The sequence below is a fragment of the Macaca fascicularis genome, chromosome 1 (assembly GCF_037993035.2).
Source record: "Macaca fascicularis isolate 582-1 chromosome 1, T2T-MFA8v1.1".
NCBI classification, from domain to species: Eukaryota; Metazoa; Chordata; class Mammalia; order Primates; family Cercopithecidae; genus Macaca; species Macaca fascicularis.
The window spans coordinates 213589323-213615645 of NC_088375.1; the positions used below are offsets into that span (position 1 = coordinate 213589323).

Consider the following 26323-nt stretch of genomic DNA (forward strand, 5'->3'; position numbering starts at 1 on the left):
CCTGTCTCTACAAAAATTAGCCAGGCATGGTGGCACGCACCTGTAGGCCCAGCCACTCAGGAGGCTGAGACTGGAGGATTGCTTGAGCCCAGGAGGTCTAGGCTGCAGTAATCCGAGATTGCACCACTGCACTCCAGCCTGGGAGACTTCTCACTGTGCTTTCCCATCTGCCTGCATTTGGTAATCTCCCAAGTCCCAGTCTAATGTTCTTTTTTTTTTTTTTTTTTTTTTGAGACAAGAGTTTCACTCTTGTCACCCAGGCTGGAGTGAAATGGAACAATCTTGGCTTACTGCAAACTCCACCTCTAAGGTTCAAGCGATTCTCCTGCCTCAGCCTCCCGAGTAGCTGGGATTACAGGTGCCCACCACCATGCCTGGCTAATTTTTTATTATTATAGAGATGGGGGTTTCACCATGTTGGCCAGGCTGATCTCAAACTCCTGACCTCAGGTGATCCACCCACCTCAGCCTCCCAAAGTGCTGGGATTACAGGCGTGAGCCACCGCGCCCAGCCCCAGTCTAATCTTCTGAATAGTGTGGCATGGTGGAAAGACCTTAGTCTTGTGGGAGGAGCTTCAGGTTCCTTGTCCATAAAACAAGGGTTAGTCATCCTCACCTTGCAGGGTTGTTTTACAGATGAAATGCAGTGGAGAGCATCTGTTAAAAGTTAAAATTCAACAGAGTGTATTTGGAAAGCAAAGCCCGGCAGATAATCATCAAGAATCTACCAAATTGAAAGGAGATGTCTGTATAGTGGTGAAACAACTGTCACCAGCAGAATGACAGCTGCATTCACTGTGCTCCTATACTCTGAGGTAGGTACTCTTAGTATCATTTACATTTTATGAAGAGAGAAAAGGCACAGAGAGGTTAAGTAACTTGCCTGAGGTCACACAGCAGACCAGCAGCAAAGCTGGGATTCTGAGCCCAAATTATCCAACTCCAAACTACAAGCTCTTAACCCTTATGTAAGGGTAAGTAAACGGTGGCTTTCCGTGTTGAAAGAACTGCTCCGTGACACACAGCATTAAGTGCTGACCCAGGAGGGGCTGGTGGGCAGCCTCACACCAAAGCCTGTGCTCCCCACCACGGTATCCCAACATAGCTGAAAGGGACTCTAGGAATACTCTAACCCAACACCTTCATCTTTTTCCCCAAGAGAAGCCTGAGGTCCATAGAGGTAGCGTGACCTGCCCAAAGTCACACAGCCAATTAGTTGAAGAATCAGGGCAGGCACCCTGGTGTCCTGAGTCCAGAACCCCATGCCATCACTGAGTGTCACCTTGATGATGAGGCATGGTCAGGGAAGGAGTCTTGAGGACATGCTGTAAGTGTTTCGGGAGAAGTGGAGGGAAGGAAGTCTAAGCTGCTGGAACAGCCCATGCTGAGGTCCAGAGGCTGTGAACATCTTTCCCGGAGAACAATGAGCTGTAAGGTGCATGCAGAGGTTTGGGGCTGAGAATGAGGCTGGTTTCTCATATTGAATATTTGCTTTCAGTTCTTTTATTTTTAATACTCTCTCACTCTACTTTATGTTGCTAATGTTTTCCCTTATTTCTCTTGTATGTTTCTAATGTTTATTTTAAAATCTTGGTCTTGGCCGGGCGCAGTGGCTCAGGCCTGTAATCCCCCAGCACTTTGGGAGGCCGAGACGGGTGGATCACAAGGTCAGGAGATCAAGACCATCCTGGCTAACACGGTGAAACCCCATCTCTACTAAAAATACAAAAAAATTAGCCGGGCGTGGTAGCGGGCGCCTGTAGTCCCAGCTACTCAGGAGGCTGAGGCAGGAGAATGGCGTGAACCCAGGAGGCAGAGCTTGCAGTGAGCCGAGATCTGCGCCACTGCACTCCAGCCTGGGTGACAGAGCAAAGACTCCGTCTCAAAAAAAAAAAAAAAAAAAATCTTGGTCTTGGGCTGGGCGCAGTGGCTCACGCCTGTAATCCCAGCACTTTAGGAGGCTGAGGCGGGCGGATCACATGAGGTCAGGAGTTTGAGATCAGTCTGGCCAACATGGTGAAACCTCATCTGTACAAAAATACAAAAATTAGCCGGGCATGATAGCAGGTGCCTGTAATCCCAGCTACTCGGGAGGCTCAGGTGGGAGAATCACTTGAACCTGGGAGGCGGAGGTTGCAGCGAGCTGAGATCACACCACTGCACTCTAGCCTGGGTGACAAAGCAAGACTCCATTTCAAAAAATAAAAAATTTAAAAAAAAATCTTGGTCTTTTTATTCTAATACCACTGACTCCAGGGTGTCTCTAATCAGTTTATGGTTTTACTTTTGAATTCATCGTGCTCTGGCTGGTGGTGGGGCAGGGGATCAGGGAATCCATATGCTCCTTGCCCCAACAGAGAGAGAAGACATACGGCTCCTGGATCCTCCTTCTCAACATCAATCCCAAGTAATGACAGAGCAAAACACCACTAAACCTAGGCAACAACAGGGAAAAGGTCTCCTGGGGAGATGGAAGAGAGTTTAACCTGGCGTGTGTAGGGTGGTGGGGAGGGGTTGCTGCAGCCAGGAGAAAAGGCAGGGCATGGTCTTTAGGGTGGAGAGAATAAAACAGAAAAGAAAACAGGGTTTGAGTTCTCCTCCTGCCTCTTTGTTCCAAGCCCAGGCCCCCATACACACACCCACTGTCCTGGAACAACTAAGGTCAGAGCTGGGTGCGGGGTTGGAGTTCAGCCCCGCAGCCACCCTCTGGACCTGCCTCTTGGCAAAGCCCACATCTGCTACCCTCGGCTTCAGTCTCCGGCTTCAGTCTCCAGCTTCAGCTCCGGGCTTGTTGAAACTCAGTCCTCCTCTCTGCTGACTCCGTGCGCTCCCAGAATCCTCCTCCCTTTCCCAGAGCCCCTTTGGCTCTCTATCCCAGGTCATATGAGCCCCAGATTGTCCAACCCACCTTTGTTCTGCCTCCTCAATTAACTTCTGGCTTATCACTAAGCCCACATTTGCATGAAACCTGCAAAAAGTATCTTGCATAAAGCAGCCCAGGCGGATGGCACAAGTGTCTGCTGAGATAAAGTCAAAGCATGGGCTGGGCCATAATCCCAGCACTTTGGGAGTCCAAGGCAAGAGAATCGCTTGAGCCCAGGACCTTGAGATAGCCTGGGCAACAAAGCGTGACCCAGTCTCTTACAAAAAAATCAAAACATTGGCCGGGTGCCGTGGCTCACACCTGTAATCCCAGCACTTTGGGAGACCAAGGCAGGTGGATCACTTAAGGCCAGGAATTCGAGACCAGCCTGGCCAACGTGGTAAAACCCCATCTCTACTAAAAATACAAAAATTAGCTGGGTGTGGTGGTGGGTGTCTGTAATCCCAGCTACTCGAGAGGCTGAGGCATGAGAATCGCTTGAACCTGAGAGACAGAGGTTGCAGTGAGCCAAGATTGCACCACTGCACTCCAGCCTAGGTGACTGAGCAAGGCTCTGTCTCCAAAAATAAATAAATAAATAAATAAATAAATAAATAAATAAATAAATAATCTGGATGTGGTGGTGCAGGCCTGTGGTCCCAGCTACTTAGGAGACTGAGGCGGGAGGATTGCTTGAACCCAGGATGTCGAGGCTCCAACGAGTCATGTTCGTGCCACTGCTCTCCAGCCTGAGTGACAGAGTGAGACGGTGTCTCAAAAAAAAAAAAAAAAAAAAAATTCAAAGCATGCCAGCAAACAACGTGGAACTGCAGGAATTGGGAGGGGACCGACAGTCACTACTGGGGGACTCTACAGTCACTCCACCACCCCTTCCTTTCTAGACTCTGAGTCTGAAGAATTCTGACCTAGGCATGCAGCCCCTTCCCCTCACTGTTTCTCCCTGGGGTCTGAAAGAGAGGCCCAATCCTGTGGAGTGAGTCACTGGGGAGGGAGAATGGTGATGTCAAACCTAGTGAGAAACCAAGTGGTTCTGATGTCCAGGGGTTCCCGCCCTGGCAAAGAGCACAATGACTTCAAAAGAAACCCAAACTGCTTAGAGATACCGCTGGAATCAGTCATATTAGATAAGATTGACTGAGACTTTACAATAAGCAAAAATGGTAATTGCCTAGGTTTAGTGATGTTTTGCTTTTCAGTATTTGGGACTGATTTGAGAGGAAGGATTCAGGAGCCATACATCTTCCCTCACTGCTAGTTTTAAGGGCAAGAAGTGCATGCCCCCCGAATCCCACCCCAACCCACCACCAGCCACAGCACAATGAATTCTAAAGAAAAACCACTAATAGGACCAGGTGCGGTGGCTCACACCTGTAATCCCAGCACTCTGGGAGGCCAAGGTGGGTGAATTACTTGAGCTCAAGAGTTTCAGACCAGCCTGGGCAATACAATGAAACTCCTTACAAAAAATACAAAAAAAAAAAAAAATAGCTGGCCGTGGTGGTGCACACCTATCGTCCCACCTACTCAGGAGGCTGAAGTGGGAGGACCACTTGAGCTCGGGAGGTCAAGGCTGCAGTGAACAGAGATCACGCCACTGCACTCCAGCCCGGGCAAGAGAGAAGACCCTGTCTCAAAAAAAAGAAACAAAACAAAACAAAAAATCTCCATAAACTGTGAGAAACATGCGAAAGAAATGAGCAAAGATGTTAGCAAAACAGAAAGAGGAACTGTTTAAAGATCCCAGTGGAAACACTCTATGTGAAAAAACAGTTGAAATAACAAACACGGCCGGGCGCGGTGGCTCAAGCCTGTAATCCCAGCACTTTGGGAGGCCGAGAGACCATCCTGGCTAACACGGTGAAACCCCGTCTCTACTAAAAAATACAAAAAAATAGCCGGGCGAGGTGGCGGGCGCCTGTAGTCCCAGCTACTCGAGAGGCTGAGGCAGGAGAATGGCGTGAACCCGGGAGGCGGAGCTTGCAGTGAGCTGAGATCCGGCCACTGCACTCCAGCCTGGGCGGCAGAGCGAGACTCCGTCTCAAAAAAAAAAAAAAAAAAAAAAAAAAAAAAAAAACAAACACATAAGTGGAATAAATTACAAAGTAGATCTAGCTGCCGAACAATGGAGGAGAGAGCTAAGTTATTAGTTTGAGGACGCTTCCGGGAGGAAGCAGGGAAGGATTAAGAAACAGAAAATTGGCCAGGCTTGGTGACTCATGACTGGAATTCCAACACTTTGGAAGACCCAGCCAACATGGCAAGACCTCATCTCTACAAAAAAAAATTCTTTTTTAATTAGCCAAGTGTGGAGTGCACCTGTGATCCCTGCTATTTGGGAGGCTGGGGTGGGAGGATTGCTTAAGGCCAGGGGTTTGAGACTGAAGTGAACCATTTTCGTGCCACTGCACTCCAGCCTGGGTGACAAAGTAAGACCCTGTCTCCGAAAAAAAAGAAAAGAAACAGAACATTGAAAGAAAAGTTAAAAGAACATTAACCTCAATCTTACTGCATTAATTTGAGATTAACCATAAACTGAATTGTAAGTCAGAATCACAAAGCTTCTAGAAGAAAATATAAAAGGACATCTTCATGACTTTGGGGTAGGCAAAGAATACTGACTCCATAATATATATATATTTTTTTACGATAGAGTCTCACTCTTGTCACCTAGGCTGGAGTGCAGTGGTGTGATCTCAGCTCACCGCAACCTCCACCTCCTGGGTTCAAGCAATTCTCTGCCTCAGCCTCCCGAGTAGCTAGGATTACAGGTGCCCGCCACCACATTCAGCTAATTTTTGTACTTTTAGGTATAGACGGGGTTTCGCCATGTTGGCCAGGCTAGTCTCAAACTCCTGACCTCAGGTGATCCGCCCGCCTCGGCCTCCCAAAGTGCTGGGATCACAGGCATGAGTCACTGCGCCTGGCCCTGACCCCATAATATTTTCATGACTTTGGGGTAGGCAAAGAATACTAACTCCATTAAAGAAAAAAAGGTAAATTGGACTTCATCAAAATTGAAAACCTCTTGTTATCAAAAGATACTATTAAGAAACTGAATAGGCTGGGCACGGTGGCTCACGCCTGTAATCCCAGCACTTTGGGAGGCCAAGGCAGTTGGATCACGAGGTCAGGAGATCGAGACCATCCTGGCTAACATGGTGAAAACCCGTCTCTACTAAAAATACAAAAAACTAGCTGGGTGTTGTGGCAGGCACCTGTAGTCCCAGCTACTCAGGAGGCCGAGGCAGGAGAATGGCGTGAACCCGGGAGGTGGAGCTTGCAGTGAGCCGAGATCGTGACACTGCACTCCAGCCTGGGCAACAGAGTGAGACTCCGTCTCAAAAAAAAAAAAAAAAAAAAAAAAAAAGAAACTGCATAGGTCAGGCATGTAATCTCATGCCCGAACAGGTCATTCCTGTAATCTCAGCACCTTGGGAGGCCATGGCAGGAGGATCGCTTAAGCCCAGGAGTGCGAGACCAGCCTGGGCAACATAAGGAAACCCCGTCTCCACAAAAAATACAAAAATTACTTGGATGTGGTGGCGTGCATCCGCAGTCCCAGCTACTTAGGGGGCTGAGGCGGGAGGATCACTTTATTTGGGGAGGTTGAGGTTGCATTGAGCAGTGATCGCGCCACTGCACTCCAGCCTGGGCGACACAGTGAGACTGTCTCAGAAAAAAAAAAAAAAAAAAGACAATGAAAACATCCTAAAGGTTTGGAGAAAAACAGAACACTTACAAATGGAATAAATGTCGAATTGACCAAAGTACAGAAGGAAAAAAAGATTGAGCTGGGAATTTTCTATCCAGCTAAACAGCCCATTCAAATGTTAAAGGCTGGCCGGGTGTGGTGGCTCATGCCTATAATCCTAGCACTTTGGGAGGCCGAGGTAGGCAGATCACTTCAGGTCAGGAGTTTGAGACCAGCCTAGTCAACAAGGTAAAACCTTGTCCCTACTAAAAATACAAAAATTAGCCAGGCGCGGTGGTGGGCGCCTGTAATCCCAGCTATTGAGGAAGCTGAGGCAGGAGAATCGCCCCTCGCCCCTTCCAAAAAAAGAATTCAATAATTTTAAAGGGATGATTTAATTAGTATAAACAAATTCCACAGATTGTATTCAAGATATCTGAAGACTGAGCAAATAATTTAGTAAAGTTTAGTTTTTCAAAACAAATTCAAGTTCAAAGAAAAGAACAAGAAGGGCCGGGTGCGGTGGTTCACACCTGTAATCCCAGCACTTTGGGTGGCTGAGGAGGGCAGATCACCTGAGGTCGGGAGTTCAAGACCAGCCTGACCCACACGGAGAAAGCTCATCTCTACCAAAAATACAAAATTTGCTGGGCATGGTGGTGCACACCTGTAGTCCCAGCTACTCGGGAGGCTGAGGCAGGAGAATCGCTTGAACCCAGGAGGCGGAAGTTGTGGTGAGCTGAGATCGCACCATTGCACTACAGCCTGGGCAAAAAGAGTGAAACTCCATCTCAAAAAAGGAGAGGGGAGGAGAGGGGAGGGGAGGGGAGGAGAGGGGAGGGGAGGGGAGGGGAGGAGAGGGGAGGATAGGGGAGGATAGGGGAGGGGAGGGGAGGGGAGGGGAGGGGAGGGGAGGGGAAGGGAGGGCAAAGAACAAGAAGAACATAGATCTATAACTCAGAATTAGACAATTTTTTAAAAATCCAGACAATTTTCATATGACATCATGGGGGCTGAGGGGAGCGTGTCAGTGAAGGGTATGGAAACTTAAGAGAAGCAGGGGAGCAAGGCACGTAAGAAAATGCTAATCTTGTCTTTGTAGGGAAAACCCACAGATAATTTTTTAAAGTGATAAAACAGAAAAAGCAGAACAAATTGAAATAAAAATGTAGGATGGTAGAAACGAAATACATAAACACACTTTCTTTTCAGGAACATGAAAACATTTAAAAAATTTATCACCTACCAGGCCAAAAAGTAAGTCTCACAGGTCAAATAGTAAGTTTTCACATAGACCACATCCTGTGACCATCAATTCAGTGAGAAGCTAAGTGTTTCAAAGTATAAATCATTACCCATACACTTAGAAATGAAAAAAAAAATCCTAAAAATTTCAAGGATCAAAGAAAAGTCATAGTCGAAATTTAAAATTACTTAGAACTGAATGATTAAAAACACCACATATCAAAAATCACATAATGCAGCAAAAAAGGTTAAAAATTAATAAACTAGGCTAGGTGCGGTAGCTCACACCTGTAATCCCAGCACTTTGGGAGGCTGAGGCAGGCGGATCACCTGAGGTCAGAAGCTCGAGACCAGCATGGCCAACATGGCGAAACCCCATCTCTACTAAAAATACAAAAATTCGCCAGGTGTGGTGGCGCACGCTTGTAATCCCAGCTACTGGGGAGGCTGAGGCAGGAGAATAGCTTGAATCCAGGAGGCGGAGGTTGCAGTGAGCCAAATGGAGCTGTGGCACTCCAGCCTAGGAGACAGAGGCTTCATCTCAAAAAAATAAATAAATGAATCCCGCTGTCTCCAGAAATCCTTTGTGGCCGTTCTGCCCAAGACTTAGCTAGTTGGCCGCTGATGCTTTCCCTCAATCTCTACTACCTGGGGCTCTGTGGGGGTCTGCTTACAAGACCATTTCTGCACACATTCTTTTTGTTTGTTTGTTTGTTTGAGACGGAGTTTTGCTCTTGTTGCCCAGGCTGGAGTGCAATGGCGCCATCACAGCTCACTGCAACCTCCACCTCCTGGGTTCAAGCTATTCTCCTGCCTCAGCCTCCTGCACCCATCTTTCCCCTTCCTGACTGGCTTCCTCCTCTCTCCACCCTGACAGGTGCCAAGAAAGCAGCACCCAGGTGAGCCGACAAGAGAGGCCACTCCATCAGGAATTTCCTGAGCAGGGGCAGCTTTTTCTTCCCCTCCTCAGCTTTCTCCAGGTAGACAGGACAAAGCCCAAGACAAGCGCTGCCTCCGTCACAGGAAGAGTCTGGGGCCTGGCCCAGCCAAGTCTACGGGCCATGCGTTTTTCCTGTATTTTACCCTGGGTGGCTGGAGTGTGTGGCGGGATGAGGAGGTTGGCAGGCTTGCCTCAGTGCCCCAACTGGGGGCCTTGCCCAGCTCAGCTGCGCTCAGCCAGAGGCCAGCTGGGGAACACTTGATTATTCAAATCATGTGGCTACCCAAGAGGAAAGCATCCGTTTCCTCTAAGAGGGGGGAAGTGGGGCAGGCAGGCCAGCCCAGGGATTTGGGTGTTGAAGGAGGAAATTTCAGAACAAAGTTCTCACACAAACCAGCACTCTGAGATTCACTGCCCCAGGAAGACTCTGGAAGCCTCAGATAGAAACTCAGGAAGGTCAGGCTCGAGGCCAGAGCCCTGGGCCAATCCCCTACTGAGGTTTCTGAGTTAGTAGAGGCCTCAACCAGGCTAATTGCTCTGGCCTCTCCCGACCCTGGTCCTGGAGACACCAGGACTGCCCTGCCGTGCCCCTTCGCCTGTCCTTCCCTTCCCCCAGGAATCGCACCGGGGATAGATAAACTCCACACTCCTAAGCTCAGGGAGCCGGAGCCTCAGTGCCTCCCGGTGAGTGTCACGCAGTCTGTTCCTGCTATTTTCTCAACTCCTGCCTTGCTCCCCCTCCCTAGATCTGGCTCCAAAAGAACCAGCAGGTTCGAGAAGAGTGTACCCATCTAACGTGCAGAGAATTATCTAGTCCTCATTAAGTGACACCGGACTCTGGAGCCAGGCTGCCCAGGTTCCAATTCTGGATTAACCCATGTATGAGCTATAGGACCTTGGGTGATTCCTTCCCTTCCTTTGTGCTTCTATTCATTTTTTTTCTTATTTTATTTTTAGAGATGGGATCTTGCTGTGTTGCCCAGGCTGGAGTGTGGTGGCTGTTCACAGGTGCAATCATATCTCACTGCACCTTTGAACTCCTTGGCTCAAGCAATCCTCCTGCCTCAGTCTCCCAAGTAGCTAGGATACAGGCATGTACCACCACTCCCAGCCTGTGCTTCCCTTCTTTACCTGTAAAACCAGAGATCTGGGCCGGGCGCAGTGGCTCACGCCTGTAATCCCAGAACTCTGGAAGGCTGAGGCAGGCGGATCACGAGGAGTTCGAGACCAGCCTGAGCAACATGGTAAAACCCCATGTCTACTAAAAATACAAAAATTAGCCGGGCATGGTGGTGCGCACCTGTAATCCCAGCTACTCAGGAGGCTGAGGCAGGAGAATAGCTTGAACCCAGGAGGTGGAGGTTGCAGTAAGCTGAGATCACGCCACTGCACTCTAGCCTGGGCGACAGAGCAAGACTTCGTCTCAAAAAAAAATAAAAAATAAAAAATAAAAAAAGCAGAGATTTGAGTATCTACCCTTTGGGCAGGTTAGATTCAGGAAATGACGGCTCTTGCTATTAATAGTGAACCAATTCAGGTTTCATAAGGAGCCAGGCCTGGATCTCTGGACCAGACAACCCCAAGGCAGACATATCCTCTCTCACCAGAGCCAAGCCCTGGGTCCAAATTCCAGCTCCACAATCCACCAGCTCCATGAGCCTGGGTAACTTGTTAACCTCCCTGAGCCTCTTTCTGTCCCGGAGCTGTTGCAGGCCTCCCCACATTGGAGGGTGGTCTGGAGGGTGGTCGTCCCTGTTGCTGCTGGTCCTGGGCAGTACCTGGGGATCAGGGGGCTGACACATGCCGGGCTGCCCCAGGCAGGGGTGAGGCAACAGATCAGTTTCCTTTCCTGAATACCTGTCTGGGCCCAGCCTCAGGGTGTGACATAGGGGAGGCCTCTGAGGAGATGGGGAGACTCCCCTCCGCCCCACGGATCATCCAGCACCAGCACGCACCCTGGCATGGGCCTGCTGCCAGCGGCCAGCAACTACCCAGCAGGAAGCTTCACGAGTCTTTACAGAAGGAGGCACGACAGCAAGAGGCCACAACCTAAGTGCAGGCATTCACACCCCGGATCTATTATTTACTAGCCATTCACTGGACAAATGAGCTTATTCCCTGTTTTTTTTTTTTTTTTTTGAGATGAAATTTTGCTCGTCACCCAGGCTGGAGTGCAATGCCATGATCTCGGCTCACTGCCATCTGCGCCTCCCGGGTTCAAGCGATTCTCCTGCCTCAGCCTCCCGAGTACCTTGGATTACAGGCCCCTGCCACCACACCTGGCTAATTTTTTGTATTTTTAGTAAAGACGGGGTTTCATCATGTTGGCCATGCCGGTCTCGAACTCCTGACCTCAGGTGATCCACCCACCTTGGCCTTCCCAAAGTGCTGGGATTACAGGCAAGAGCCACTGCGCCCGGCCCAAGTGAGCTTATTTCTGAGCCTGGCTCCCCATCTGTGAGTGGGGACAATGAGAATAGTATCTACCTCCTAGGGCTGACATGAGGATTAAATGATTAATGCATCTGACATGCTTGAACAGTATCTGCCACTCAGTTAATATGAGCTGTTACTGTTACAATGATTTATGACCCTTGTCATTTCTTCTCTAAAGGCACCCCCCCCCCGCCCACCAGTTTCCTCCAGCAGACTTGGGGCTCCCTCCTGCCAGCTTCTGCACAGACCATGATTGATGCCTGTCCCACAGATCGTGATCATAAGACCTACTGTGTGCCCGACACTGGATGAAGCATTTTATAGTCAGGGACAACATGACTGCTAGACTCACCTACTACTGTTACGGTTTGTTCTGACCCTAGGATCTGGGGCGTGAGGTCTGTGTTATGGGAGGAAGCTGGTAGGGGAGGTGGCTCCCATATTATGTTATTTGGAACACACATGTCCTGGGAGATATTAAAATATTTGCACGTGACACCAACTAGGTGACCTAGGAGACATGAACTTAACCTCTCTGAGCCTCAGGTGCAAGGATAAATGAATAAATACGTGTGAGCCGCTTAGAACACAGCCTGGTTCATGGTATATTTAAAACAAACATATATCGACATATGTATTGGTTACTCCTCTGAGCACCTCTCACGGAGTCAACACATGAGGAAACTGAGGTACAGAGGTCACGCAAGGTCATATAACTCTTAGTCCCTATAAAATGTTACTCACTGCGTGTATTCATTCATTCAACAAATATGTGCCTATCATGCACCAGGAAGCATGGTACATGCAGATTCAGAAAATTTACAGCTATGACTATTATTATTATCAAAGAAATTAAGGCTGTTTGGGATTGGGGGTACATCTGTGAACAAAATGGACAAAGACGTTGGCCAGAGGTATGACACTGGGCACCTCTTTTTTTTTTTTTTGAGACGGAGTCTCACGCTGTCCCCCAGGCTGGAGTGCAGTGGCGCGATCTCGGCTCACTGCAAGCTCCGCCTCCCGGGTTCCCGCCATTCTCCTGCCTCAGCCTCCTGAGTAGCTGGGACTACAGGTGCCCGCCACCGCGCCCGGCTAATTTTTTTTTTTTTGTATTTTTAGTAGAGACAGGGTTTCACTGTGGTCTCGATCTCCTGACCTTGTGATCCGCCCGCTTCGGCCTCCCAAAGTGCTGGGATTACAGGCTTGAGCCACTGCGCCCGGCCAACACTGGGCACCTCTTACTTGAGTATGACTAAAGGCCTGAACTGCCAACAGGAAAACTGGACCCAGAGCCACTGGCTTGTCCTGCTGCCAATCACTAACCATTTATGAGCTGGAGTCATTGGTGGAAGGACACCAGTGAAGGTCTGGGGAGGGTGGCCAGGCTTCACCTGGAGTGCCTCAGGGGTCACACCCAGTGGGGGATTCCTCCCAGGCTTCCCCATGGTAACCAAGCCAGGCCAGCTGTGGAAGCCCTTGCCAGGTGGGGCAGCCTTTCATGAACTCAAAAGTCATTAAATGGGCCGGGCGTGGTGGCTCACACCTGTAATCCCAGCACTTTGGGAGGTCAAGGTGGGTGGATCACCTGAGGTCAGGAGTTCGAGACCAGCCTGGCCGACATGATGAAACCCCGTCTCTCCTAAAAATACAAAAATTAGACAGGCATGGTGGCGCATGCCTGTAATCCCAGCTGCTCAGGAGGCCAAGGCAAGAGAATCGTCTGAACCCGGAAGGCGCAGGTTGCAGTAAGCCGAGATCACACCGTTGTACTACAGCCTGAGTGACAGAGCAGATTCCATCTTAAAAAAAAAAAAAAAAAAAAAAAAAAAAAAAAAGTCTTTAAATGCTTGCTGAAAGCAGGCATCTTATTAGGCATGGGAATTCACGAGTGACTCAGATGGGGGCTCCTGCCCTCCAGGAACTGAGACTCAGAGCCAGACGCAATGCGGCTGATCAGATTACAAAGGGTTCAAGATATCCAACCAAGCTCAAGAAAAACAGCCGTGATGCCAACTGGCAACACAAGCAGGCAGAGGTCGCTGCAGGGGAGGGGATGGCAGGTACAAAGGCAAAGATGAGAGAGGCTGGGGACACAGCTGGGGAAAGACCTTCAGCCTGGGATCCTGACCTGAGTTTGAGGCCTGGTTTTACCATCAGTTTGACCTCAGTCTCCCACTTTGCAAAATGATGGTAATACTTTATTGGGTTGCTTTGATGGTTCGGTGAGTTCATTAATAAAAAATGGCTTGGCCAGGCGCAGTGGCTCAAGCCTGTAATCCCAGCACTTTGGGAGGCCGAGACGGGCGGATCACGAGGTCAGGAGATCGAGACCATCCTGGCTAACACGGTGAAACCCCGTCTCTACTAAAAAAATACAAAAAACTAGCCGGGTGAGGTGGCGGGCGCCTGTAGTCCCAGCTACTCGGGAGGCTGAGGCAGGAGAATGGCGTGAACCCGGGAGGTGGAGCTTGCAGTGAGCTGAGATCTGGCCACTGCACTCCAGCCTGGGCGACAGAGCGAGACTCCACCTCAAAAAAAAAAAAATGGCTTTAGGCCAGGCGCCATAGCTCAGGCCTGTCATCCCAGCACTTCAAAGTCCGAGGTGGGCGGATCACAAGGTCAGGAGATCGAGAACATCCTGGCTAACATGGTAAAACCCCGTGTCTACTAAAAGTACAAAAAAATTAGCCGGGCATGGTGGCACACGCCTGTAGTCCCAGCTACTCCGGAGGCTGAGGCAGGAGAATCACCTGAACCCAGGAGGTGGAGGTTGCAGTGAGCCAAGATCACGCCATCCTGCACTCCATCCTGGGAGACAGAACAATGACTCCGTCTCAAAAAAAAAAAAGAAAAAAAGAAAAAAAGAAAAAAAAGAAACGGCTTTAAAAACTGAAAAATATGCCAGGCCCAGTGGCTCACCGCCTATTAATCCCAGTGTTTTGGGAAGCTGAGGGAGGACTGCCTGAGCCCAGGAGTTCAAGACCAGCCTCATCAACATAAGCAAGACCTCATCTCACAAAATAAAAAATAAAAAAAATTAGCTGGGCCCAGTGGCACAAGACTGCAGTTCCAGCTACTTGGGAGGCTGAGGCAGGAGGATCACTTGAGCCCAGGAAGTCAAGGTTGCAGTGAACTGTGATTGTGCCTGAACTCCAGCCTGGGTGACAGAGCAAGACCTTGTCTCAAAAAACAAACAAAAAAACAAAACCCTGAAAAATAGAGTAAGTGCCTGGAAACTGAGGTTGGGAGTGTTAAAGTGACTTGTCCAAGGTCAATGGCTGATTAAAACAGGATAGGGTGTATCTGGGTGGGATGCGGGGGACAGGAACAACCCCTGCCTCTGCTGAGCCAACACTCCTGCGTTCTCAGCACTGACCTCATGTTTCCCTAGGCAATTTGTTCAAGAAGGCCTAGGGAACAGGTGGGATACCTAATTCCTTGGTGCAGGGTTTACCATTTATTCGCTGTGTGATCCTGGGCCCACCACCCTCCCTCCCTGAGCTTCAATCTTCCTTTTGTTTTCTTGAAATGCAGCCTCGCTCTGTCACCCAGGTTGGAGTGCAGTGGCGGGATCTCAGCTAGTTTTTGTATTCTTAGTACAGACAGGGTTTCACCATGTTGGCCAGGCTGTTCTTGATCTCCTGACCTTAAGTGATCTGCCTGCCTTGGCCTCCCAAAGTGCTGGAATTACAGGTGTGAGCCCTTGCGCCCGGACTCTGAGCCTCAATTTTCTATCTTGCAAAAATAGAGATGCCCTTTGCTGTGCTGCCCATGTGTAAACGTGGAAGGCTCTGCCAATGGGAAAGCGCTTTCCACAGGCAAAGGCGTATTGTACTCATGAATGAGAAATGATCATGGTAAGCCAAGAGAAAGATGCAGAGCCCGCAGGCCCCACACTGAGCCTGCGGTGAAGGAAAGCAGGAGGAACTAAGCTAGACAGCCCCAGGTGTGGGGTAGGAACGTTTTATGAGGCACACAGCTGTGCCCATGTTCAGTCCCAAGGGAGAGGCGGGTTTCTGGGCCTCATCACTGTCTAGGCTTAAAGTAAGAGTGACAAGAAAGAGGCCAGTTTCAGCCTTTGTGAGCAAAGAGCTTTGGCGAGGCAGGGGTCTCCCTCAGCAAGGCTGGGCTGCACTACAGCCCCTTTCCCCGTGTCCCATTGGATCTGAGCTGTGTAGCATTTGTTGCATTACGAAGAAAAAGACCTGTGCAGGAAATAAGGCAGAGGACAGGCTCTCTAGTCCGATGCACCTTGATCTGTGGCAAAACCAAGCCGGGTCTTTCAGCTTCAGTGTGTTAGCATCCCAACACCTGGGATGGAGTTTGTGGGCGGGTCGGTTTGCCACACTGTAAGGGCCCAGGTGCTCCCACTGCCACAGTGAAGCCAGGTTCTAGCCCAAGTCTGGCAGAGCAGTCGGGCAGCAGTTTTCGGGGGAGAATAATGGGGTGGGATGGGGGACTTCAGTGGCCTATTACGGAGCCCTCTCCCCAGACCAAGTTCATAGCTGAGTTTGGGGATGGTACAGTTAAAATTTAAAATAATTGTCCAAATGCTGTATTTGGGTATTAATGTTTACATGGTAATCTGACAACAGTTTATAAAGTGATGTTCTGGATACCATAAAAAAAAAAAAGAGCTCAGTTTCAGGTCCTCCTGGAAAGAGTTAGGCTTACCCCTCCCCATCTTTGTAATAATAGCCATAGTAGCGATAAGAGTTACTTATTCGGGGCTGGGTGCGGTGGCTCAAGCCTGTAATCCCAGCACTTTGGGAGGCCGAGACGGGCGGATCACGAGGTCACAAGATCAAGACCATCCTAGCTAACATGGTGAAACCCCGTCTCTACTAAAAAAATACAAAAAACTAGCCGGGCGAGGTGGCGTGCGCCTGTAGTCCCAGCTACTCGGGAGGCTGAGGCAGGAGAATGGCGTGAACCCAGGAGGCGGAGCTTGCAGTGAGCTGAGATCCGGCCACTGCACTCCAGCCTGGGCGACAGAGCAAGACTCCGTCTCAAAAAAAAAAAAAAAAAAAAAAAAGAGTTACTTATTCGGGGTTCGACAGATATGAATTCAAATCGTAGCTCCGACACTTACCAGCTGGGCAAACCCAAGCAAATTACTCTTTGAGTCATTTTCCTCACCTGAAAAATGGGCTGGTACAAGGATGAAATGTGTAAATGTAAACAAAGCATTTCGCAGAGTGGCTTGGTGCATAACAAGTGGTCCTTCAGTGTCAAGAACTCATATTACTACTATGGATATTATTACAAAGGGTGGAGGGGGCAGGCCTAACTCTTTCCAGGAGGATCTGAAACTGGCCTCTTTCTTGTCACTCTTACTTTAAGCCTAGGCAGCGATCAGGCCCAGAAACCTGCCCATCCCTTGGGACTGAACATGCACACAGCTGTGTGCCTCATAAAAGGTTTCTACCCCACACCTGGGGCAGGCCCTGGTACAGTCTAGCTTCATTCCTCCAAAGACAAGGAAAAGAAGACCAAGGAGCACCGTGACACTGAACTGGGTGCCACCTGGGCCTATCCCTTCCTTACCCCCACCCACACCATGACCAAATATAATATGTTTCTGGGATGTCCTTTTATCTTTTGTGCCAACTCTATATTAGTTGCTAATGGCTGCTCGGAACACTGTACTTAGAAGGAACCTGGGAAGGAAAGCGAGCAGTGGTTGACTAGTGATGTCTGATGTGGGTGCAGGGCAGGAGAGAGGCAGGAGACACGCTGGCTATTCACCATCCACAAACCGGAAAATCCTAAGGCCTTGCCTCATTCAAATAAATCACGCGTGGTGGGCAGGGTAGCCAGAAGCTAAGGGAGGGAAAGGGACTTGTCGAAGGTCACACAGTTTGAAATGGCAGGGCTGGGATTCAAACCCAGTCCCCTCTGGGTTTCTCAAGATGCTTCCTTGTAGGCTTGTCGTCTCCTATGAGGGGGTGAACAGGCTAAAATCCACTGTCTGGGAGAACAAACGCTGCTGCCCCACCAGGTGTGTCTATGTTCTGTCTCCTCCCCCGGGACCTCCCACTCCCATGTCATTTGCAAACACTCACTGAAAAACAAATGTGTACCACAAGGTGCCCTGAGAGTTGTCTCCAAACATGCAAATTTGAATCCAGATGCCAATCTGATTGGGCAACCCTGGATTTGAGTCTCACCTGCACTTTCCAAACTTTGAGAACGTTACTCAACTTCTCTGAGCTTCTGTTTCCTTGTTTGCAGAATTACGAGCTCAATACAATAAGGTCATTCAAAGTGATTAGCTCAGTTTCCGACACAGGACACAGCGTAAGCCCTTAAATGTTCATTACAGACTGTCCCCAACTTACACTTAAGATTTTTTTGCTTTACGATGATGCAAAAGCTATAGTGTTCAGTGGAAACCACACCTTGAGTACCCAGCCAGCCATTCTGTTTTTCACATTCAATACAGTATAGCCAAGAAATTGACATGAGATAGTCAACACTTTATTATGAAATAGGCCTCATGTAAGATGATTTGCCTAACTACAGGCTAATGTAACTGTTCTGAGCACATTTAGGGTAAGCTAGGCTAAGCTACCATGTTTAACAGGTTAGGTGTTATATCCATTTTCCACTTACGATATTTTTCAACTTACAATTCCAGGACAAAAATCTTTGGTAAATCAAGGAGCATCTGTATAAGGATTAGGTCAAGGGGAAAAACAAAAAACAGCATTTTCACACACAGAAAAATCACGTAGGTGATTGAGGGCTTGGACAAGCTGTTGAGAGGAACCCTGTTTATCTCTGATATCCTGATATGCTAACGGACCTAGAATATGAATTCCATATTGGATGGTTTTAAGATAAATACAGAACTGACTCTTCTAGGATGATGGGTTATGTCATTCACATCGTGGAGAAAGCAGCAGCCCTGGCTGGCTGGATGGATAATGGTAGGGAACAAACATGTCTATTTCTCACTTCCCAGCTGGGGGAGTTTGTGTTTCAGTTTCCTCGTCTGTAATGTGGGATAATAGCACCTGCCACTCAGCGCTGCTGTAGGACCAAATGAGTAATTACAGGCAAGGCACTGAGCACCATGCCTAGTACGTACATGTCAGGCTCATAGTCTATGGACTTTTAGTTAGCAGTGGCATAGCAGGGACCAGCGGAATGAGGCAGAGAAAGAAGCGCAGCTATAGAAGGGCTCAGAAGGAGTGGAGGAGGGGAAATGGGCCTCAGATGAGACACTTTCTAACCAGAATGGTGGCAGATGGGTCAGTTAGTAACTCCTATATGCTGAGAGAGAGGTAAGTCAAGGTGGAGACAGGTGGAGGGGGAAGAGATCCTCCGAAAGGCCAGGCTGGCCGGATGCAGTGGCTCACACCTGAAATCCCAGCACTTTGGAAGGATGAGGCAGGAGGATCACTTGAGCCCAGGAGTTCAAAACCAGCCTGGACAACATTGCAAGACCTCGTCTCTACAAGTAATAAAAAAAATTAGCCGGGTGTGGTGGCGAATGCCTGTGGTCCCAGCTACTTGGGACGTTGGGATGGGAGGATCACGAGTCCAGGCAGTCAAGGCTGCACTGTAAGTGATCTGTGATCGTGCCACTGCACTCCAGCCTGGACGACAGAGCCACTAGACCCTGTCTCAAACAACAGCAACAACAAAATAAAATAAATAAATACAAGCCTGAGACACTCAGTGGCAGCCAGCAAGAGGCCTGAAAACCTCAGCCTGAGAGCTAAGTGGGTTCTCACCCTATGGCTTTACTGACCTAGTAAAGGTGCACTAGAGAAGACAAGAGGTTGACCCAACAAAAGGTCACTGGGGTTGGGCGTGGTGGCCCATGCTTGTAATCCCAGCACTTTGGGAGGCCAAAGTGGGTGGATCACCTGAGGTCAGGAGTTCGAGACCAGCCTGGCCAACATGGTGAAACCACGTCTCTACTAAAAATACAAAAATTAGCTGGGTGTGGTTGCATGTGCCTGTAATCCCAGCTACGTAGGAGGCTGAGGTAGGAGAATCTCTGGAACCCAGGAGGCAGAGGCTGTAGTGAGCCGAGATTGCGCCACTACACTCCAGCCTGGGGAATAGAGCGAGACTCAGTCTAAAAAAAGAGTCACCTGGTAGATCTTTGTAAAGGGTGCACTTATGGGCCAGGCACAATGGCTCCTGCCTATAATCTCAGCACTTTGGGAGGGCAAGGTGGGTAGACTTCTTGAACCCAGGTTGAACAACATAGCAGGGCCCCATCTCTGCAAAAATAAAATAAAGTTTGCACTTCTGGTTTTTCCAGTAAAAGCAATTTGCTTTGGCCACCTAAAAATTTTTTTAAAGAACATAAAATATTTGCTGAGCTCCACCCAGCAGCTTGCAGACCTGGCCAGGTAAAGTTCATGCACCTGAATGACAAACTGAGCTCTGGAAGGATGAAGAAGCATCTCTGAAACAAGCTGGAGCGGAGGAGGAAGGGGTGGCCCAGAAAGTCTGGAGGGTCAGGGCCTCACTGCAGGGTCTCCAAGGCCTTATTCCCAGAAATGACCTTCCGGCCTGTCCTCTCCTCCCTTCCCTGGGTCAAAGCAGAGAGGCATAGAGACATAGGGGAGGAGTAATCGTAAGATGTCTGCCTTCTGAGCCTCGGTCTCCTTCACTGCAAAATGCCGGAGGGTAGGGGGTAGGTGAGCATCAAAGGTAATGTGTGAAAGTGCCTGGTACCCAACGGTGCTCACAAAATGCCACTTCCCACACAGGGCACGTTTCTGAACTCGTCTGCAGGTGTAAGGACCAGAGGATGTGAGGTTACTATCAGCAATCAACAATCAATCAGGCTCCCTTGTCCATCTCATAACCCCTGGAGCAGCTGATTCGTGGAGACCTAGAATCTCACATACAGCAGCTGCCTCCAGAGCCCCCACATGTAACCATCAGGCTTCACAGCCTCCTGTGCTACCCTCTGGTTCAGATATGGCAATTCTGAGATACTTGCTGCAGCCACCATGGTACCTGCCTGTCATCACCAGGCCCTGGCTCCCGGCAAAGTGGGTAGAACAGAGAGCTGTGGGTTCAGAGTGCAAGATCGTGTTTCCTGTCTGAGAAGTGGGTATGCACCGATGCCCAGGGCTACCAGGGAGCACAGGGTGAGGTGACACACCAATGCACAGGGCTCTTGGGGAGCAAGGGGTAAGGTGGAAGATGTCAAGGGAGTCTCTCCCCTGCAGGGGCTGTGCAATCTTTAGAAGGAAGTACCCAGGGATGCCTGTCCCCAGCTAGACTCTGGGCTCAGCTCGCTGAGCCTTGACAGGCAGATGCTCTATCGCTCCGAAACCTCCAGAGCCCTCAGACTCTTCCTGAGGACCACTGAAGCAGGAAGAAAGCTCCTTCACCTAGCTGACATGTTTTGTAGATGTTGCCAGGCTACGGAAGAGGGGCTGGTGTCCTGGTGTCCACGTGTCCCATAGTCTCACCCTGAGCCCCCTGAGGGCTGGCCCAAGCCCCACCCAATCATTCAAGTGCAATTTGAGCCCCTCTTACATGGCCTGACCGCATCTAGCCCAGAAACCACAAGCTCAGAAGGTAGGCAGGTAATGTCAGGGAGGCAAGTGGGCTGGTGTGAGGCAGTGGGGCATGGTGGAGACTGTGGTAAAGTGGATGGAGCAGCTGGCTAATCAGTTCCAGCCACTGTGGCCAGGCAGGGACAAAGCCCCATATGGCCACATCTTCTGATCTTTCAAGAGAAGCCAGAAACCCTTATTTTTATATAAAAAGAAATTGCCTGGTTTAACAACACCAGCAACTAAATTAAAGTTGTTTAATCACTGCAGAAGTCAACAATCCCCCACCCCCTGCAGCCTTGGGAAGGCAGTTTGTGACGGACCTCCCATAACCCAGCACACAGTAGACTATAAATATGTGGGGACCAGTTGAACACATTAGACCCATTCCAAGTCTTAGGGAAGTCTCATCTCTCCACTCCTACTCCTCAGATATCTTGGTTTACAGATGAAGAATCTGAGACTCAGAGAGGGGGAAGTGACTTGCCCAAGATCACAGAGGTAGTTCAAGGACTTCAACTCAGCTCTCCTGAGCTTAACATCTTTTTCCACCAACCCACATGATCTGCATCCTCCCTTAAACAATGTTTTTCAGGCCGGGCACGGTGGCTCAAGCCTGTAATCCCAGCACTTTGGGAGGCCGAGACGGGCGGATCACAAGGTCAGGAGATCGAGACCATCCTGGCGAACACGGTGAAACCCCGTCTCTACTAAAAAAAATACAAAAAACTAGCCGGGCAAGGTGGCGGGCGCCTGTAGTCCCAGCTACTCGGGAGGCTGAGGCAGGAGAATGGCGTAAACCCGGGAGGCGGAGCTTGCAGTGAGCTGAGATCCGGCCACTGCACTCCAGCCTGGGTGACAGCGCGAGACTCCGTCTCAAAAAAAAAAAAAAAAAAACAATGTTTTTCAAAAAGCATTCTATGCTAAGAATATACTGTAGAAATGAAATACACCAAATACAGGAGAAGTGGTTGCCTTTGGAAAGATCATGTAGTTTAGAGTCAGGAGACTGAACTCCCACTCCACTCTGCCCTAAGCAACTGTGTGACCCTGGGCAAGCCTCTTCTCCTCCCTGGGCCTCAGTCTCCCTGGTGTGCAAAGAGCTCAGTTGACCCAGTCAGCTTCTAAAGGCCTACCAGCTGAAATTCTGGGCATCTATGAGTTCTCTTCTCTGGCCAGTACTCTGTGGCCTCGGATGAATATAAAATAGTAATAATAATAATAATAGAGAGGGCGAGTCCACACCAGCCAGGAAAGAACACTACAATTTTTTGTGAAACCTGACTCCTGGTTACTGGAATTCAGAAAGAACGATGGTAATACTTGAGCAGCTTAACCACCATCCTACAATTAAACAAAAGCACATCTGGTTTAACTTCGTCCTCATCTCCTCCCTAACCCCCTACTCTCATCTCAAATTTTACCCCTAAATTTGAGAAGTCAAATTCAATGCAAACAATTGATTTCATGCCACAGTGAGGCTGAGAATTTAAGCATGGAAAACTTTAAGCACAGAGTTTTTCTGGGAGCAATTAACGAAGTGTTGGCAGGGGACTGGGGGCTGGTACAAGGAAGCAGAAAAATATGGAGACTATGTTCTTCAGACACTGAGCATCCTATCTTGATGTTGGGGGCCTCCTATGAGCTCAGAGAGGTAAAGTGATTTGCCTCAGGTCACACAGCTGGCGACTGGAATCCAAGACGCCAGCCCCCAAACCAGTGTTTTCCCTGCTGTGTAGGCTTTTGTAACCTAAACGTGGACTTCCCTCAGGCCCTCAGGATCACCTGGTAGGGATAAAGGTAACTGCTTTTGAAATTGCTCCACAGGAAATATGAATGTCTTAATAACATCAATGCTGGTTCAGCCCAAAGTTGGAAAACTATTTATGATCTTGCGACCCTGTAAAGTATATTATAATGTTAACCCATACTGCAGATGAGAAAACTGAGGCTCTGAAAGAGAAGGTGACTTGTCCAGGGTCGCATAGCAGTGCTGGGAATGAACCTCCAGTCTACTGCCCCTAACTGCCCTCTGAAAGTGAGGACATCTCCAGAAGAAAAAAAAATAAACCTAACATACCACAAAGCCCAGCTCCAGCCTGCCAATGACGACGACATGGTGCTGGGAAGCCAAGTCAGCATTCCTGTGGCCACATGGAGATTTCTGAGTGCTGGTTCTCAGCCCAGCTTGCTCACTCTCCCAGCAATGTTCTCTCGGAGCTCTGGGTTTTGTATTAAAAAGCCAAGTCACACTGATTTCAAGGTGAGAACTCGGGCTCTGCTACCGGATCCTACTCCCTGGATTAAAAGGCCTCATTCCCAGAGATGGGTACAGCATGGAGATCGCTAGATTTGGAATTCTAGATACACAGGACCAGCTCCCCAGGTAGCATCTGTGTGCCTCTGGGCAACTCACTTCCCCTTTCCAAGATCATATCCAGCTTGCAGGGAATGTTGGGTATGTAAGTCATGGGACAGAACAGGGCTGAGTTTGGTCCTGAGCTGGGACATGGTGAGGAACAAGAACAGGCAGAGGGCAGGAAGCACTGCAGAGATGATGGCTCCAGGGCTGATCTCATCATGGAGCTCTGCGCTCCCAGCCCAGGCTGTGTTTAGGATGGTGACAGAAGGTGGCATCTGAGTGTGAGCAAGGAGGGCACCATGCCATCCCACATGTGCAGCCTGACAGGATGGGAAGAGCCTGGGCAGAAGTGGGTGACAGGTTCAGAGGCAGGGATATAACCCAACATCCGGTCTCCGCATTTCATTTTCTGCTGAGAAGAGAGCTGGGGATAGCCAGGATTTTCTTAAGCACAGGTACCAGCTTAAACCCTTCGCAAGCATTCATCATATCTAGACCTCACCGCTGGTAGGCATTAATGATCTCCACAGCTTATGGGAGGAGGCCGAGGCACAGAGAGGGAACAGAACTGAACCCAGGTCCCACAGCGAGGTTGCCTTTGCTAAAATGAGGGCGATGACAGGTGATTGCATCTTAATCTCCTTCCTTGCGAATAGCTTGATTTCAAGTCTACGCCGTAAATTTTGATAGTTTCAAAACCTGAAAGAATTTTGTTATGCAAACATCCAATCCAGAAGAGAGCTTTTGTCTGATTTACTGCGGCATTCCCGGCACCTAGAACAGAGCTTAGCACATGGCAGATGCTTAGGTATTTGCTGAATGAAGATGGCATCTTGTTCTGGTCTCAGTTCAGTTTTATTCCTCACAATAGTCCCCAGAGAGGAACACACCCCTCTTTACAAATGGGCTCAGGGACACAGACCCGGATCATCACTCAACCTAGTCTTCACCAGTTGGGATGGTGAGAAGCTGTGTCCAGGGGCCTCTTCTGAGGGAATTCACAGGCGTTCAGTTCAAGAAAGAAAAAGGTGACAGAGGAACAAGATGCATGGGGCCAGGCAGTGGGATGGCTGGGGCAGGACAGGGTGGGGACACCCACAGGTGGGGAGGACTAAAGAGTTGGAAAGGGAAAGACTGGAGAGTGGAGGAAGAGTGGGCTAAGCCCAGGAGGAGCCCCAAGACAAAACCAAGGCTCAGCCCCGTATCTCTTAGGCAGCACAGTGGGAGTAGGAGGCTAGGGTTGCAGAGTTTGGAGTCTGGATTCAAACAATGGTCCCACCACTTACCTAAATTGTCTAAGCCTCAGTTTCCCCATTTGTAAAATGAAATTATGTACGTGAGATGTCAGAGCAGGTCCCTCTACGCACGGTAGGCCTTCAAAAAATAGTTGCAGTTATCTACACTGAGACTGGAACCCAACCCCTGCCTCCCTGGGCAGCTGGGCCCACCTGAGGGGTCTCTGATTGTTCCCAGGGCCCAGAGCCCTTCCTGGCCTGAGAATCGCCCCCTCTTTTGATCTCAATGATTTTCACCCTCCACCCAGAGGCCTTTATAAAGGCCCCGCCTTCAACCCCATTGTGTGTCGAAAAAGAATCATAAGGCACAATGGGGAGTGGGGGAGGCTTACCTCGGCCTCCTGCCTTTCTGCTGTGACCTGCGTTTAACCCTTTCTTACCAAGACTGGGCAGGGAAACAGCCCTGGGCGGCCCACCTCGCACAGCCCAAAGAGGGCGGCAGGCTCCTTCAGTTTCGCGGGCTCCAGAGCTTTGCCCCACAGCTGCGGTGCCCACAGTGGGTGCCCACTCTCAGACGCCCACGCGGGTGTCCTCTGTCTCCTCCCCCCCATGGTGTCCTGTCTCCTCCCCCCATGCCCCCCATTCCAAGCGCCTCCCTCCCTCTCCTCCTCCCAAACCAAACTGCTTTAGACCCCACCGGGTCAGGTGGGACGCCTGGGAGGGCGCCAGGCACGAGGCCTGGGGGTTGGCAGTCCAAGTCTCTAGAGCTACAGCTAAGGAGGCACCAGGAGGGGCTCAGTCACGGGGCACCAAGGGCAGGTGCCCAGACAGAGGGCAGGGTCCCAGACAGCGGCTCGGGAGGTAGGAGACCCTGGGACTGCAGGGCGGTCCCGAGCGCAGTCCCCTGAGTTCGCCGGCTCTGCGGGCGCCACGTCCAATCTCCTGTCCCGCCCAGAGCGCGCGCCGGGAGCTTGGGATGCGCGGGAGGACAGGGACAGGACCAATTGCCGGGCGTCCCGAATGGGCTGCTGTGGGCGGCGTGGCGCTGGAGACCCCGGCCCTCCCATTAAAGTTCAACACGAGGCCAGCTGAGGATGCAGAAGGGGCCGAGCATACACCACATCCGCGGGGGCCCTGGGGAGCCGGGGCGCGGGGCAGCATCGAGTCCTTACCTGCGCAGAGCACTGACGAGGGTCCGTCCAGGCACAAGCGCGTGGGAGCGCAGAGCCGGGATCGCGGGCGCGGAGTGGCGGGAGCGCAACGCGGCCCGGGCCACCTCCCCCGCCGCCTTATAAAGGCGGCCGCGGGGCCCGAGCGAGGCCCGGGCAGCCCGCCCCCTCCCCCAACCCCTCCCCAGCCCGGCCCCGCCCCCGGCCCGAGCCCCGCGCCCGGCAGGCGGGTCGTGCCACGAGGCCAGGGCGCCCCCTGCCGGGAGCGGAGCTAGGAACTGGCTGGGGTGGCGCGGCCCTGGCGTCCCTCGCTCGCCCCGCGCTCTCGGGCTCTGCCTCCGGGCTGCCCCAACGCGGCCCTTCCTCTCAGCGAGCCTGGGCCCTGACCCGCTCCCTGCGTGCGACTCCTGTTTTGTCTTTACCGTCGGCATCTTTCTTCTGCGTCTCTTGGTGGGAGTCTTTGTCTCTACCCGTCTGTCTTCGTCTGCCTTCCTCTCTGGCGTCTGTCTCTGTCTGTCAATATATCTGGCTTTCTCTGGGTCTCTGTCTTTATCCGTCTCTGCCCACGTGTCCCTGTCTCTCTGTCTCTGTCCACGTGCACCTCTGACTCTCCACCTCCACCCCCGCTTCCCTGCCCGTGGGCTGCCTCCCTGGCTACCGCAAGAAGAAGCAGAAGGGGACCTCGGAGGGGTGGCATCTGGAGGGAAACCACCCCCTAGACATGGGGCCTTCCCTCTTTCTCTCTGTAGAGACGTAAAGGGCCCGGGCAGGTATACGGCTATGTGCCAGTCAGAGCCCCAGGACATGCTCCCTGGATGCCAAAGG

At 50.5% G+C, this 26323-nt stretch overlaps 1 protein-coding gene across 2 annotated transcripts in view; it reads right to left on the bottom strand.

Annotated features, from left to right (window-relative positions):
• Nucleotides 1-26016, bottom strand: part of ALPL (alkaline phosphatase, biomineralization associated) — a 71315-nt gene extending 45299 nt beyond the window's left edge. The window contains exon 1 of one of the 2 annotated variants that reach the window (XM_045378877.3): nucleotides 25921-26016. The gene's annotated coding sequence lies outside the window, so the exon portion shown is untranslated. Of the gene's footprint in view, nucleotides 1-25501; nucleotides 25594-25920 lie in introns of those variants that run through there. The other variant, XM_005544525.5, reaches the window with a different exon arrangement.
• Between the last annotated feature and the right edge of the window lie 307 nt (nucleotides 26017-26323).